Raw genomic sequence first — 15,356 nt, forward strand, 5'->3', positions numbered from 1 at the left:
GGGTGGAGGCTCCCGCATGTGCTCCTCTCACCTTTTGCTTAGGAGCCATTGGCGCAGTGGACTTAGACTCCGCGAACTCTCCTTGCCCTTTTTCCGATTTCCAAAACTGCCTACTAGGCCAAGATTTCTCCCCCCTGCGCAGAAACTGGCCTTACAAGACACGGTTTTTAAAAAGCTGGGGAAGGCATGGGAGAATAGGGCCTATGGAAGCCTTAATAGAAGCTTCTAATTAGAAGCTTCCAAGATTCTATCACAGGAAAATGATGTGGAGGTGGGGAGATGATTGGGAGGATGAAGACGATGAAGATGATTGATAGTGATGATGATGATGGTGATGAGGGTGATGGTGGCAACAATGTGGTGGCAGCACGGCAGTTCCTGGCGGCGTGGCAGCGTGGTGGGCAACACGATCTCCACGGCCGGTAGCAGCAGCACGGTCCAATCTCCTCCTCTCCACAAGCTTGGGGAGGGGGAGGTCATATATAGTGTGGAAAGGGGGGGGTAGCCACACAAGTGGCGGGTGGCATGTTCCCCTCCCCATGCTCCTCCACCACTCAAGCTCCTTCTCATACTCATACTCATACTCATACTCCCTCTCCCTGCCATGCAATGGCTGAAGGGGAGGGAGTTAATAAAAAATTTTGCAAAAATTATCCATTATAATTTTCCCCTTGAGGGGTGTTGTGTCAATAAGATAGGACATCCAAGCCACCAAAGATAGACAAAAGGCTTACACGGACTTGAAACGGCAAGACAGATCCTTCGTTGAAGGTGATATGGTCTTCATTCGCGTACGTCCAAAGAAGAGTTCCCTATCCTTGGGTAAATGCAAAAAAGCTAAGTTCAAGGTATTGTGGACCCTACAAGATTCTCAAGTGCCTAGGGCCTAATGCTTACAGATTACAACTCCTTGAAAACCTAAAAGTTCATAATGTATTCCATATCAGTCTATTGAAAAAGTATGTGCCTAACCCTAGTCATGTGCTTGATGATCAACAAGTTGTAATGCCTAGCCAAGGAGTCCTTGAGCTACAGCCTGACAGGATCTTAGATGTTAGGGAGAGGCATTTGAGATCCAAGACCTTGAGAGAATACCTCATCCAGTGGAAAGATTACCCGGAAGAGGATGCCACTTGGATGGATGAAAGTACTCTCAACCAACAATACCCCTAGTTCTTCTCGAGATGAGGACATCTCGATTCCTCTAAGGGGGAGAGAATGTTATATTTTTGCTACGAAATATTCAAGATCATAAATCTCACGCAAAATAGGTTCAAAGTAATCTCCCGCAATGGAAAAACCTTGGGCTAAGTGCTCCCTCCACGTAGATCAATAAACACCAACCCCGCATCGTGTATGGAGAGCCGTGGCTCAAAAGTTGTAGTTCCACACGTGAGCCTCGACAAAGATGAATAGCTTTACGATCTTTAAGTCCTCCATCCACTTGATTCTCTTCAAGTTGGTCTGAAGGTATGCAAGTCGGTGGGCAACTATGTAATAAATTCCTAATTCACCCATCCATCTCCGTTCCACATACCGGGGTGAAGGATTGTAGATGCGGTCTAGGATATTCATCATACCTAGCCTCCGTCGATAATCCAAAGCATGCATTGCAGTCATAAACATAACCTGGAACACCAAGAATTTGTTCCATGCTTCGCGACTCTGTAGGCCAGCATCTGTAAGTAAGTAAGAAAATGTTCTTAACGACAACATTGCTCTACTTCCCCTCATTAAGTTCCCTTGTAAATATTAGATTCTGTTGGTTCGCTCTGATACCAATTGTAATGTGTCCCTTGTCCGCTTATAGGACATGTCTTAGTAGCCCATTGAAAAGAGAGTCCAAAAAGCACCCCGCGACACTCCCAAGGGATGTTACGGGGTTTGTGATCTAGCTCTTTCCGAGTCTGCCATGAAGCAGAAGCATTCTGGCCGTTCCCACTTAGGACCGACCTGAATTAGGGTTTTCCTAATGGTCAAGTTCCTAGGAGGTAACTCGCTTCGAGCCCCAGACAAACTACTTTGCGCAGAAACATCAGGGTGGAAGCGGATTTATATTGCACTTGGTTCAAGAAGAATGGGAAACGAGAGGGATGCAAATCTCGACCTCTCTGCCAGTGAGGCATAGTCTCATTCCGTTCCCCTAAAACAACACAAATTGAGACTCTAGCCCTAATGACTCTAGGTCATTGTTACCTCGCTATCAAATCCTTTGAGAAAAGTTCCCGGCCAATCGGGACCACCCTTCTATAGGACGGACCCAGGGTCACATCCATTGCACTTTCCTTAAGTTGCTTTAGTTATCTAATTACCTACCACATTTAGTTTGACAAGCAAAAATAGCTTCCTTAATTAACCAATTAATCACTGGTTCCTTCACGTAACTTAGGCATTGACATAGGAAAACAATGTCAAACAAGTTCCTTTTCAACATTTGATCTTTATTTATCATTCTTTGGAATAGATCATATAATCCGCTCGAAGGCTATTCTAGCAATCCTCACGGATCACTGTTCCAAGTTCCGCCTGTAGACTAGTATACGGGCCTCACGATCCCATCTCGAGTCACGTCAGCCTCTTGTGCAAGATCCGAAGGCAAGGGATTTATGGCCAGAGCCCCCACTGGCACCCAGGCATCCTCCTGCTCCAAGCAGTACCCACGGAGAGACCTCTCATGGTGGGTTCGGTCCACGTACCGGTGCGGCTAACAACCCCCTTAGATACGGTGAGACAGACAATTGGAGGTAACTGTACTGCCTCTCCCTCCAGGCTTTCAACCTGAAGCATTAGTTGATTTTCTAGTATTAGTTCCTTGAGCAAAGAAGTACAAACACTATAATCACGAGCATTCCAGTGGTCGTTTGTACGGCCAACTGCTAAGGTGTGAATCCTTCTCTCTGAATACATCCAGCATTCGATCCGGGATCAATCGTGACTTGGCAAGATCCCAAGGGTTTCGTAAGCTGAGTTGCTTGTTTAACCTCTTTCCTTGGGTTAGGGTTTATACCCTGTTGATCCAAATTGTTTCCACCTTAGGTTTCCTTAAATTATAGACAATAAACATTGGGCAACCTCGTTGCCCTATCTTGTTTGGACAATTTCCTTCTTGGCAAATTCGTAACTCCCCTAACTTGGCAAAATCAAAAAATTAGACTTGTACTTAGAACTCGCCAAACTTGTTCTAAGGAGTGGCAATACTATTTTGTGATTTGGACACAAAACTATGCGACATTGCAACTTGTTGCATGAGATAGGTGTCAGCACCTAACTTGTGGGATTATTTCTTCCATCACATGGTATTTCTTGGTCAAGAATACATTTGGTCAAGATGTAGGGTTTGGGAGTCCTCTTGACCCAATCCAACCCCTAACCCTACTAGGCCGATAACGCTTTGGCCCTAGGGTTCCTAAATTCATACGGAAGTCTAGTATTTGGTCAATTGATCCTTACGGTGAGAACCCGAGATCATTCTTGCATGAGTGTTTAGATAACCCTAACATTTTCAAGAATGTGGGTAGGATCTTTGGGATCGGAAATATTAGGTTGGCATCCTAAGTGCGATACTAGGCAGAATTTTAACGTAACTTAACCCTACCTAGCACTTTGAGGTGATCGTCATAAGCAATCTAATCGTACCTTTATGATTTTCATGTAAGCTACCCAACTATATGCAGATTACTTAGTTGATCCAACCAACCCACAATTTAAGATGATCTTTCTTTAAAGATGCAAATACATTCTTCTAAATTTGCAAGTACTTTCCCCTAAAAGATGTAAGTAACTGGAAGATAGGTGAGATGCATCATTCCATGCGAGTGTGCAACTTCAAAACATAGACGTCCTGCTTTTATGCAACTTAGAGATCATTCTTTTCCTTGCCCTATACTATAATGATTGACATTTAGAGCTAACTCGTATAAACTCTACGTTGATGCAACAAAGTCAAGCTTTAATATTTTTATTGAAGATGCATTCAAACTTTGATAAAGAACCCCAGGCTTGAGCGAATGCCATGAGTCCATCATTGACTTAATCCTCCCTTTAGCACTTAACCCAACCTAGAATGTAATTATCATCGCATGCGATTCGCAAAGTACATAAATCCTTTCCATTCATTGCAACTATTCAGCCACCATTTAATGGGCATCTACGGTTATTTTATACGTGAATCACAACTATGCATTATGTGTTATATGCCTTGTCCTATGCGTGATGCAACAAAGATGCCTTTGCATAATTTCGTCTTTTTACTTATGCATCATGCATTCAGAATTTCATCTACCCTTAACCACGGAAGTGCCAGCAACTGAAAATACTTGACATGCAGCTAAATTTTGTAGATCGAACGAGCAAATAAATTTTCCAATGGGTTTAAACTTTCCGATAAGAATTAAACATGCCTAATGCATCCTTTTCATGCAGAATTAATTTTAGGAACCTGGGCATTAAGAATTGGGGCATTGTCCACTCGCATACTCGGGGTGGAGGCTCCCACATGTGCTCATCTTTCCTTTTGCTTAGGAGCCATTGGCGCAGTGGAGTTCCCAAACTCTCCTTGCCCTTTTTTCAATTTCGAAAACTGCCTACTAGGCCAAGATTTCTCCCCCCGCGCAGAAACTAACCTTACAAGACACGGTTTTTAAAAAGCTGGGGAAGGCATGGGAGAACAGGGCCTATGGAAGCCTTAATAGAAGCTTCTAATTAGAAGCTTCCAAGCTTCACCGGGAAATGACATGGAGGTGGGGAGATGATTGGGAGGGTGACGACGATGAAGATGATTGATAGTGATGATGATGATGGTGATGATGATGATGATGATGGTGATGAGGGCGATGGCGGCAGCAGTGTGGTAGTAGCACGACAGTTCCTGACAGCGTGATAGCGTGGCGGGCAATGGCAGCATGGTCCAATCTCCTCCTCTCCTCAAGCTTGGGGAGGGGGAGGTCATATATAGTGTGGAAGGGGGGGGTTAGCCACACAAGTGGCAGGTGGCATGTTCCCCTCCCCATGCTCCTCCACCACTCAAGCTCCTTCTCATACTCATACTCCCTCTCCCCGCCATGCAACGGCTGAAGGGGAGGGAGTTAATAAAAAAATTTGCAAAAATTATCCATTATCCTTTTTCCCTTGGAGGGGTGTTCCCGCGTGGAACTACGACTTTTGAGCCACGGCTCTCCATACACGACACGGGGCTAGTGTTTTTTGATGTACAAGGAGGGAGCACTTAGCCCAAGGTTTTTCCATTGTGGGAGATTACTTTGAACCTATTTTGCGCGAGATTTATGATCTTGAATATTTCGTAGTAGAAATATTACACATATATTGACTCTTTAAGCCAACTATGTAGTTACAATGTAGCATGGTAATAGTATTAAAGATCAAACTTACCACCATCTTCTTGTACATTATGGGATCCTCCAATATCTCACACATATGAGTACTTAATTTTGCATTCTGTAATTGTAGTGAGATTAGCTTACAACCATACTATGCAAGCTTTTCATAGCCAGCATACATAATCATGCTCTCATAACCATGTGGTTACTCCATGTACACTTCTTGCAATTCACCATGAAAGAATGCATTATTTATATCCATTTGACACAAAACCCAATCTTTTGCTGCAACCACTACAATGATAGTTCTAAAAGTTGCTATCTTTACCACTTAAGAAAATATCTCCGCCTCCAAAAGCCTGTACATAACCTTTGGAAATATCAAATGTAGCCATTTTAGATTTCTCCCAATGCACATGAACAATAACTTCTTCAAAACAAGTGGAATCATGTGATTTTATAACCTTTTCCATATATGCATTGTGGCAAGCAATATAACCATCATATATCAACATGTTTACAGGATACCTTACTCTTGTTGACCTCCACACTCGTTGTGGAGTACTCTGTGATTCTTTTGCATTAGCCTTGGTTTTCCTTAAACTAGACATACAAACAACTAGAATATCAAACTCCTCATCCATACTTTGATATGAGCCATCTGACTCACTATCTACATAAGAATAGCTTATAGAAACATTTGACATACCAAGTGACTCAACCGCCTTTTTTTCTCCCTTGTGATATACATTTTCTACACTTTTAGGAGTGCTATTTGTACACAACCTACTATTCTATAGTTTCTTAATAGAACTACTAGAAGAGGAATCTTTTAGCCTACTCAATGTTTGTTATTGTGAATCCACATTTTTTGCAATCACCTTTTATTTTTATCATCTACAACAAACTATTTTTCAGTAATAAATCAACTACTCATCTCATCACACACAATATCTCTACTCACCTATAACCTGCCTATAACTAAAATGTAACACTTGTAACCCTTTTTCTCAAGGGAATAGCCACATATACACACTTATCAACTTTTAGATCCATCTTTTCTCTAAGCTCATCAAGAACATGTATATATGCAATACATCGAAATACCTCAACATGTGACAAATCTAGTTTCTTACTAGTAACCTTCTCCTTTGGTGTCACATCATGTGCTTTAGCACATGGAGTCATATTCCTAGTATACAAAATTGTAGAGATAAATTCAATCCAATACTAATGAGGCATGTTGTTTTTAGCTCTTAAGGTTTGTACAATTTTAGTGATGTGCATGCTCTTCATTTCAGTAAAACCATTTTATTCTATAGTGTAGCTCCATGTGAGCTGTCTCTTAATTCCATGCTATTTTAGAAAATTATTGAATTCATTGGAAATGTACTTTTCCTCTCCATGTTGCCTTAAGCAGTTAATCTATACACATGTTTGTTTCTCAACCAAATTTTTAAAATCTTGAAAGTGAGAGAACACCTCCATGTTGCCTTAAGCAGTTAATCTATACACTTGTTTGTTTCTCAACCAAATTTTTAAAATCTTGAAAGTGAGAGAACACCTCACTTTTCTCCTTCATGAAGTATACCATACTGTTCTTATATAATTATCAATGAAGGGTACATAATACTTACATTGAGATATTAATGCATTATGCACATTAAGTAAATGCATGCTTGCATGTTTATAATGAGGAAATACATGCCTTGTCAATTTTCCAAATTAGCATGTTTCACATACTTTTTGCGTATCAATCACTTTGAGCTTAGGGAAGTCCATGACAAATTCATGTGATTGCATGTTTTTCAATCTCTTCACATGTACATGGTCGATACATTTATGCCAAGTATCAATATCAGCCACAACTCTTACACCTTGTGCACACATAAGAGTCTTCAGCTTGGGTGCATTTACATCCAAGGTAAATATCCTTCCCACATGCTTGTCTTTTGCAACTAGTTTACTTCTATTCTTGAAATCTTCTATATAGTAGCCATTATGATTGAACTTTACTTATAATCCTTGCTCAACCATTTTCTAGCTTTTTGTGATGTTTGGCACGTGCAATACTCTTCCATCTACATAAACAATGTGACACTCCCAATGTGAGCAATAGGATGTGCTATATTGTCACCTATGTTCACAAAAGTAGATTTTTCTTCGAGAGTCCACCTTATAGAACATGTAAGATACCATGTGAGTTCAAAATAAAGGGCGTCATATTTAGTAAAATTTACAAAATTATATTTACAAAATGGGTTTGTTAATTACAATTTTGAAAAATCCATAAGTTTAGTAAAGTAAAAAGGATCATTTTAAGACATTATAACATGTAAAGAAAGGGTATTTCTTAATGTCCTTTGAACACAAGTTATATAAATGATTTCTTTCAAGTGGACCCCTAGGAGATTTTTCATTTCTCTAAACCATTATTTATGAGACATTATATGGTTAAAGGCACTTGAATCCACATATCATACAAGCTCACAACTTCTTACTTGAATGCCTCTTTAATATCATGAAAAGAGAGAGAGAGAGAGAGAGAGAGAGAGAGAGAGAGAGAGAGAGAGAGAGAGAGAGAGAGAGAGAGAGAGAGAGAGAGAGAGAAAGATACACAGATAGATAAATAGATAGAGACAAAGAAATCTTGAGCTCTTGTAAGATACAAAACACATAGAGAGTGTAATGAAGCAAATTATCAACATGAGAGTTGAAGCCTACTCCAAATATAAGCCTTGTAAATACTTGCGCCAAGAGAGAGAGAGATGGTTTAGTATAAAAAGGAAAAAGTGCTAATGTAGCATATTACTTTTTGTCACTATCACTAATTTTCCAAATCTTCTTGTCTTTCATCTTCTTGTACTTGGTTTGTAGTTCATGGCTACATTGTGCTATGGTAATAGAAGATGTTCCGTGGCATGGCCATGCTTGGATCTTAGTTTAGTATATTTCTTATTATGTCTAGCTTAGAATATTTTGGTTTCTTGTTCATCTCCATTGTTAGATTAGTTTTTCTTTACATTGGTATCAGAACATTAGTTTAGATTCTTGTCAAGAGTCATTTTCTTGTACTTGATCCAGTTTCATATACTAGGGAGTGGAAACTGCAGTTAGTAGGTTTGAGTTACATAACTTAGTTTCTTCATAACTGGGGTTATATTTGAAGGTCTGTTACAGATAGTGATAAAGATGGTGATTCTTGGCATTACCCTGTGGAAAATGGTGGGCTCCAACCAATTTGGCAACTCATGACCAAGTTTTGGATCAGGGTTACATGACTTAGTATGGGTTAAACTTGAGTTGCTTTTCAAGAACAAGGGTTTCTTGCCTTTCGTTTCAAGCTGGGCTCAAGAATCCATGGCCAAAGACTAGATTAATCTCCTTCCCATGCTCTCCATAATGCCCATGGACTCCATATTTTTGTTCTTTATCTCTTCAGCTTCATGTAGAGTAGTGATTTGGTATACTTAGCCTTCTTCTTTCCCTCTACATATCGTGGAATGCAGCAACATGAACTATGCTTGATCAAGGAAATTTGCCATATCTTCAAAAAAATGAGCTCTATTGCTCAAGGAACCCATGCTTGAGGCTTCTAATCTCTCTGGCACAACTGGCCTTCTTCAATCTTGGGCCTCAATCTTGGGCACATCTTATTTTCTTGGACTTTTCTCTCTCCCATGAAACCCTATACTTGACAGTTTTGGACAACAACAAAGAATCTCAGATTTCTTGAAGCAAATGGATCCTCGATGGCAAATCACTCCTGAAGCTTGCTTATACACATGGCTTCAATCTGTTGTCAACATTGAAGCAACATTGAAGAATCTTGGCATATATTCCTTACCTATTCCCATTTCATTTTTCAGCCCAATTCCATACAAGTTTTTGCATATCATGAAATGGCAATCAAATTCCTTTCAATACATGCATTTCATCCTATCTTCTTGGCCTAGCCTTGATCTGCCATCTATATAACCAGAGGAAAATTGGATGCCATGTGAGTTGGTAGGACAAAAGAGAGGTGTCCCTCCCCTACTGATGATGACCTTGAAGGGGAGCACAACCTGGCTTGAGAGGGAAATTTGCACATCCCTCAAGTCTTGGACCCCATGCATTTAAAGTTTTGGTGCAGGTAGCACTTCAAAGGCACGATAATTTATTATATAGGATGATGTAATTGTCATTGGTTTAATAATATAATGGAAAATGCATGGCAACCATTGAATAAGGAAAATGTATGAAAAGATAATGCAATGCAATTGGAAAATTGGGATAGAGCTATGCTGAGCAAGATGTACGCTACTTGTGGCATTTGTAATTTGGATGAGCAATAAAGAGTTGGAACATGGTATGCAAAAAAGGTTCCATTGATTGGATCCTTATCTTGTAGTATACAATGGGATTATTCAATCCTTTGGTTTCTTACAGAGGTCATTTTTAGTTTTGTAGTTGTGTGGAGTTCCTTTGCAGGTCTACATAGTTGGTACATGCATGAAATTGATAGTACAAGTCATTAAATGACCAAAACAGAGCATTCATAGGTTGAAAGAAATTCTAGACAGCTATAGTAAATTACCTACAAAATTTTCTATACTCAATCGTTTTCAATAGTTGATAGCTCATTTGAAAGGGGACATCCTAAGCTTTATATAGAGGCTAAAAGTTAGTCATTTGGATCACCAGAGCTCAAGATATTTGAGTTTTTTCTTCTGTTGTATATCTAGGATAGGGCATCACCTATGGCTAAAAATAAAATAAAGGACCCCATTATGGATACCATTAGTGAAGTTTTAAGGGAGTATCAACTGGGTAAAGAGTCTGAAGCTTCATATGAGGCTATTTACCATGAGAACCATGATAATAAGGAGCTAGAGATTAGGTCAACACATGTTGCAGTAAACAAACAAGTGAATGGGGTTGGCACTACTCATGTCTCTATAGATTCAAATAGTTTTCAACAACTCTCCAATGACATAAAGGACATGAATTCGGGCATTGACAAGCTTGTGGGTCTCTTGAGTGAGAGGATATTACCTTCAGATATTCCAAATGCTCTAAGTCCTCCCATTGTTCAAGAGCAGCCAAAGACCACAGCTCCCAAGGTTGTTGGACATTATGAAGTTGGAGAGCAATCAAGAGCTCAGCCCTCTCATTTTCATCCTCAATTTCAGCCCCTTAATCAACCCAAGACCTACACTAGCCATCATGGATAGGATTTGGAAGATAAGACTCATGCTAACTTAATGTAACGTGCCCGCCCCTCAAATCTCAGGACACGTCTTAGCAGCCCATCAAGAGATCAATCTAGAAGGTGCCACCCGAACTCCCAAGGAATGACACGGGGTTTGCCAACTAGGGTCTCTCAAGTCTTCCCCCACAACGGAACTTATCTAGCCGTTCCCACTAGGATCGACCTAAAGTCCGAGTTCCTAGCAGTCGAGTCTTCCTATCAGCCTTCTAGCATTGGTCTACAGCCGCTCCACTTTGTGTAGATACAACTGGACCCAAGCAGATTCATACCACACTTGGTTCAAAGAGAATGGAAAATGAGAGGGATGCATCGCTCGACCTCTCCACACGTAGGGCATAGTCCCATTCCGGTCCCCTAAAACGGTATGAATCAGGATTCTAACCAACATTGTCCAAGGCCATTGCCCGTCCTATCCTAACATTACTCGTTTACATTTCCTTTTGAGGAAAGCTCTCGGCTAATCGAGACCACCTTTCTGTAGGATAGATCCATTGGTCACATCCACCATGCTTCTCTCGGGGGTTGTTTTAGTTATCTAATTACCTACCACGTTATGTTTGACACATAAAAGTAGCTTCCTTAATTAACCCATTAGTCATAGGTTCCTTTACATAATTTAGGGCACTGACATGAAGACAAGATAAAACAAGATCAAACACTTCCTTGACTTATCTTAAGATTAATGTTTGCCTCCTGCCCATACAGGAGAATTAAGTGTTCCTTTCTGCCTCCGCAGAAAAATCCTTTCGTCTCCCAACAATAAAACCCAAAGGTTTATCCTCCCAAGATTCCACCTTGTAACTAGTATTAAGGCCTCGAGATCCCATCTCGAGTCACGTAGAACACTTGTGTAGGGCCCAGAGGCATTGGGATTTATGGCTAGAGCCCCCATTGGCACCCAAGCGTCCTCTTGCTCCAAGTAATTTCCACGGAGAGACCTCTTGCCCAGTGGGTTCGGTCCACATTCCCGGTGCGGATTCATAACCCCCTTGGTTAGGGTTTGGCAGCTCACAAGGGGTAGCTAGCACCATCCTTCCTTAATTATTCCTTTAGGGAATCAATCATAGCTGAAGCATCCAGCTTACAAACAATAACTAAGGAAAACATCCTTTCATTTCCAATCAAGAAAATATCATTTTCTACATCAAGCAATCACTTTTCTTTTAAACCACTTGTCCTTAGTAGGATCTCCTCTTACCAAGGCAACCAGCCAATTTCACTTAGCAATATCCTTTTCAAGACAACCAAGCATAAGCCTTGATCAACATTCCATTTGGAGTCAGGTTACTAGCCTAGCTTAAACTAGGAGGGTATCCACTTCCAATAATCCAAGACAAGATCATTAAGAATAACTCACAGCACGTGTGTTTAATCACTCAACTTCGTTTGAATATCTCTTTCCCTTGGGTTTTATCCTAGGGTTCCAAGTTGTGAACCCTCGATTCTTTGCATGTCTTTTAACATACTTAGTAATCTTCAAAACACAATATATTGTAAGACTTTGTCATACATTCTTTCCATCCTCTCTTAGTGCGATGCTATGCACAATTTTCTAATCAAACTTATCTCGCATGCACATGGTGTGTTTAATATATTAGTACAGCCTAAACAATCTTTAACTCTCTTCATATCTGGCAATGAGTACTTGTTCCTAAAGTGTAGGGTCCCATGTGACTTGAGTATATAAAATTTTAAACTCAATTCACTTATCACCTCTATGCTCTGACTTAGGTAAAAGATAATCATATAATGCATAAAAATCTTTCCTTGTCAGCGATCCATGAAAGTCTAAAAGCCTGTTAGTATTCTAAATGCAATTTTACCCTAATATTTCATGCGGTCTTTGAACGTAAACATTGGCTATCATAGGATAAGACAACCTATTTGTGGTATGCAAGATCAAGACCTATCTTCCACGTGGAATGCAAGATAGATGACAAGTCCTCTATGCTTCTATACAGTTGCATCCTATGGATGGAAACTAACATTTCATGTATTTATTTTAATCACAAAAGTAAACCATGAATTATAGCTAACAAATCATGTACTAAACTAAGTGAAAGTCTATCATTTTATTTGACATATTTTGAAAACCTTATCATTTCATGTGGCGGAATGAAATCAATAGTTCTTCCTTAGGCCAAGGAGAACTTGATTCCACGAGACAGGGTCTGGAGTTGTGCTAATTCCCGCGTTGGATATACCCAATGCTCCATTAATGGCCACAATTCCAATGGCTCCAACTACACCATGAATTCCATCTATACTTTTCCCTTGAGCAACTATGGTGGCTCCCGCGGTCTTCGCTCCTTCTTTGCGCTTGGGGGCCATGGTAAGTAGCTAGCCAAAAACTCTGACCTTCTCCCTTTATTTCTACCTATTTGTTTTTCTTAACATTTCTCTCTCAGTCTATATTCACCCTATTTATCTCCCCTAGACTCTCCTTCTCTTCCTTCTCTTCTCCTCCTCTTCTCTCTCTTCTCTCACCCTTCTTCTTCTCCTTCTCTTCCTTCTCCTTCTTCTTCTTCCTCTTATTCTCCTTCTCTTCTCTCACTCTTCTTCCCTTCTCTTCCTTCTCTTCTCCTCCTCTTCTCTCTCTTCTCTCTCACCCTTCTTCTTCTCCTTCTCTCCTTCTCCTTCTCTCCTTCTCCTTCTGTCACTCTTCTTCCCTTCTCTTCCTTCTCTTCTCCTCCTCTTCTCTCTCTCCCTTCCTCCTTCTCTTCCTTCTCTTCTCCTCCTCTTCTCTCTCTTCTCTCTCTCACTTCCTCCTCTTCCTTCTCTTCTCCTCCCCTTCTCTCCCTTCTCTCTAACCCTTCTTCTTCTCCTTCTCTTTCTTCCTCTTCTTCTTCTCCTTCTTCTTCTTCTTCTCTCTCCCTCTCCCTCTCTTCCTCCCTTCTATCCTTCACACTGGTCAGGGGGGATTCGTTTCAGTCGATGGAAAAAAAGGGGGTGCTGACGTCATGGGGGGCAGGGGGTGGCGCTTGTTGATAACCCGATTGGGGGAGGAAGAAATTCTAACAACCGGGGGGGAGCTTCTTTCTACCGACGGGGGAGGAGGGCTCTGACAGTCTGCCGTAAACGCAGAGGGGGGGGGGATTTGCTTTGCAGTGACAGGGGGGCACTACTATGCCAGTCGAAGGAGGCCGCCAACCTGCAACAGAGGGGGGGAGGGGAAGGTTTATAGGTGGAGGGGGGAGGTGGCATGGCGGTGCCACCTGCCACCTGGGGGGCTGCATGCCCCCTATCCTCCACACATCATACACTCACACACACACTCTCTCTCTCCCCGCCATGCACACGGCAGGGGGAGAGAGAGGGTGAGATAAAAAAATTTGTCAAAAATTAAAGGGGGGTGAGTTCCTATGGGGGGCCACGGGGACGTTACACTTAAGGCTTGATGATGACACACATGGATGCCATCATTTTTATAAGTCTTTTTATGGACAACAATCTACTATCCCTAAATCTACACATGAAGAGAAAGTTGAAGAACAAAAGTCTTATCATGGTCAAGCAAGTGGTGGTAATAGTTTTCATGGGTAGCACCATTACAATGCACATGGTCATGTAAATTCAGCTCCAAATTCTTTTGGATAGCAACATCAAGTCAACAATAATCATGCAAATAATCAGCCTTCTAAACAAGATCCTCATTCAAATCAATTTTGGCCTCATCAAATAAATGGACAACAACCATCAATGAATGTTACAACAAATATAAACTCTCAAATGTATGGACATCGAGTCTATGGACAGCCTCATGTTGTTGGCAACTCTTTCTTTCCACCACAAGGACAATTTAATCAGCCAAATGGGTTTGTTCATACTCATGGATAGCAACAATCATATGTTCATGGAACATGGAGTAACGATGTTCAAAAGCAAAATTCTTTTGGTCCAAACTTCAATGGACAGCAACACAATAATGGCCAATCTCATCAATATGAGAGGGAATACAAGGAGAAAATAACCATTTCTAATTTCAAGGGTGAAAATCCATCCCCTATCGAATTAGAAGAGTGGTTTGACAAGCTTGAGATGTATTTCTCTTTGTATCGTAGATTGGAGAATTCCAAGATCAAATTTGTAGCCCTACATTTGGAGGGATATTCACACACTTGGTGACAGTACATGTCAAGGATTGGCAATGAATTCTTGACATGCGATGCATTAAAAAGGGCAATGATTTTGTGTCTCCTATTGAAAAGGAGAAGCTAGAGAAGAAATAGTGTGCTCTTCAGCAAAGGGGATTATCGGTTAGAGATTATTCTCACCAATTCCTTAACCTCTCCATGTATGTGGATGGAGTATCTGGCAATGCCAAGTTGAATAAGTATATATTCGGGCTTGAATCTTCTCTATCTTTGAAAGTGGGAGCTATGAAACCATCCTCTTTACAAGCTGCCATACAATTGGCTAAAAGGTATGGTAAAAAATACAAGAGTTTTAAGCAAAGAATAGAGCAACATCTTTAATGAAACCAGTCTACTAGAACAACTACAAATTATGGGCAAACAAACTAAATTTCAGCAAGGAGGGAAGCCAACAAATACCTACAATAAGATTCCTACATTTCCTTGTGTTTATGGATCAAAATAGGCGAGTAATTTTAGATGTAATGCTCAAAATAGATCAGATGGAAAGTGGACTAAAAAAGGTGGCAAAAACTCAACTCCTATGGTGCAAGGGAAGCATGTGTCTAATGACAAGTTGAAGGATTTGTACGTGAAAGGTCTATGCTTCAAATGTGGGGAGAAATGGTCTCT

This window comes from Lygodium microphyllum, chromosome 6 (assembly GCF_053477565.2).
Source record: "Lygodium microphyllum isolate KBCC chromosome 6, Lygodium_microphyllum_v1.1.10, whole genome shotgun sequence".
Lineage (NCBI taxonomy): Eukaryota > Viridiplantae > Streptophyta > Polypodiopsida > Schizaeales > Lygodiaceae > Lygodium > Lygodium microphyllum.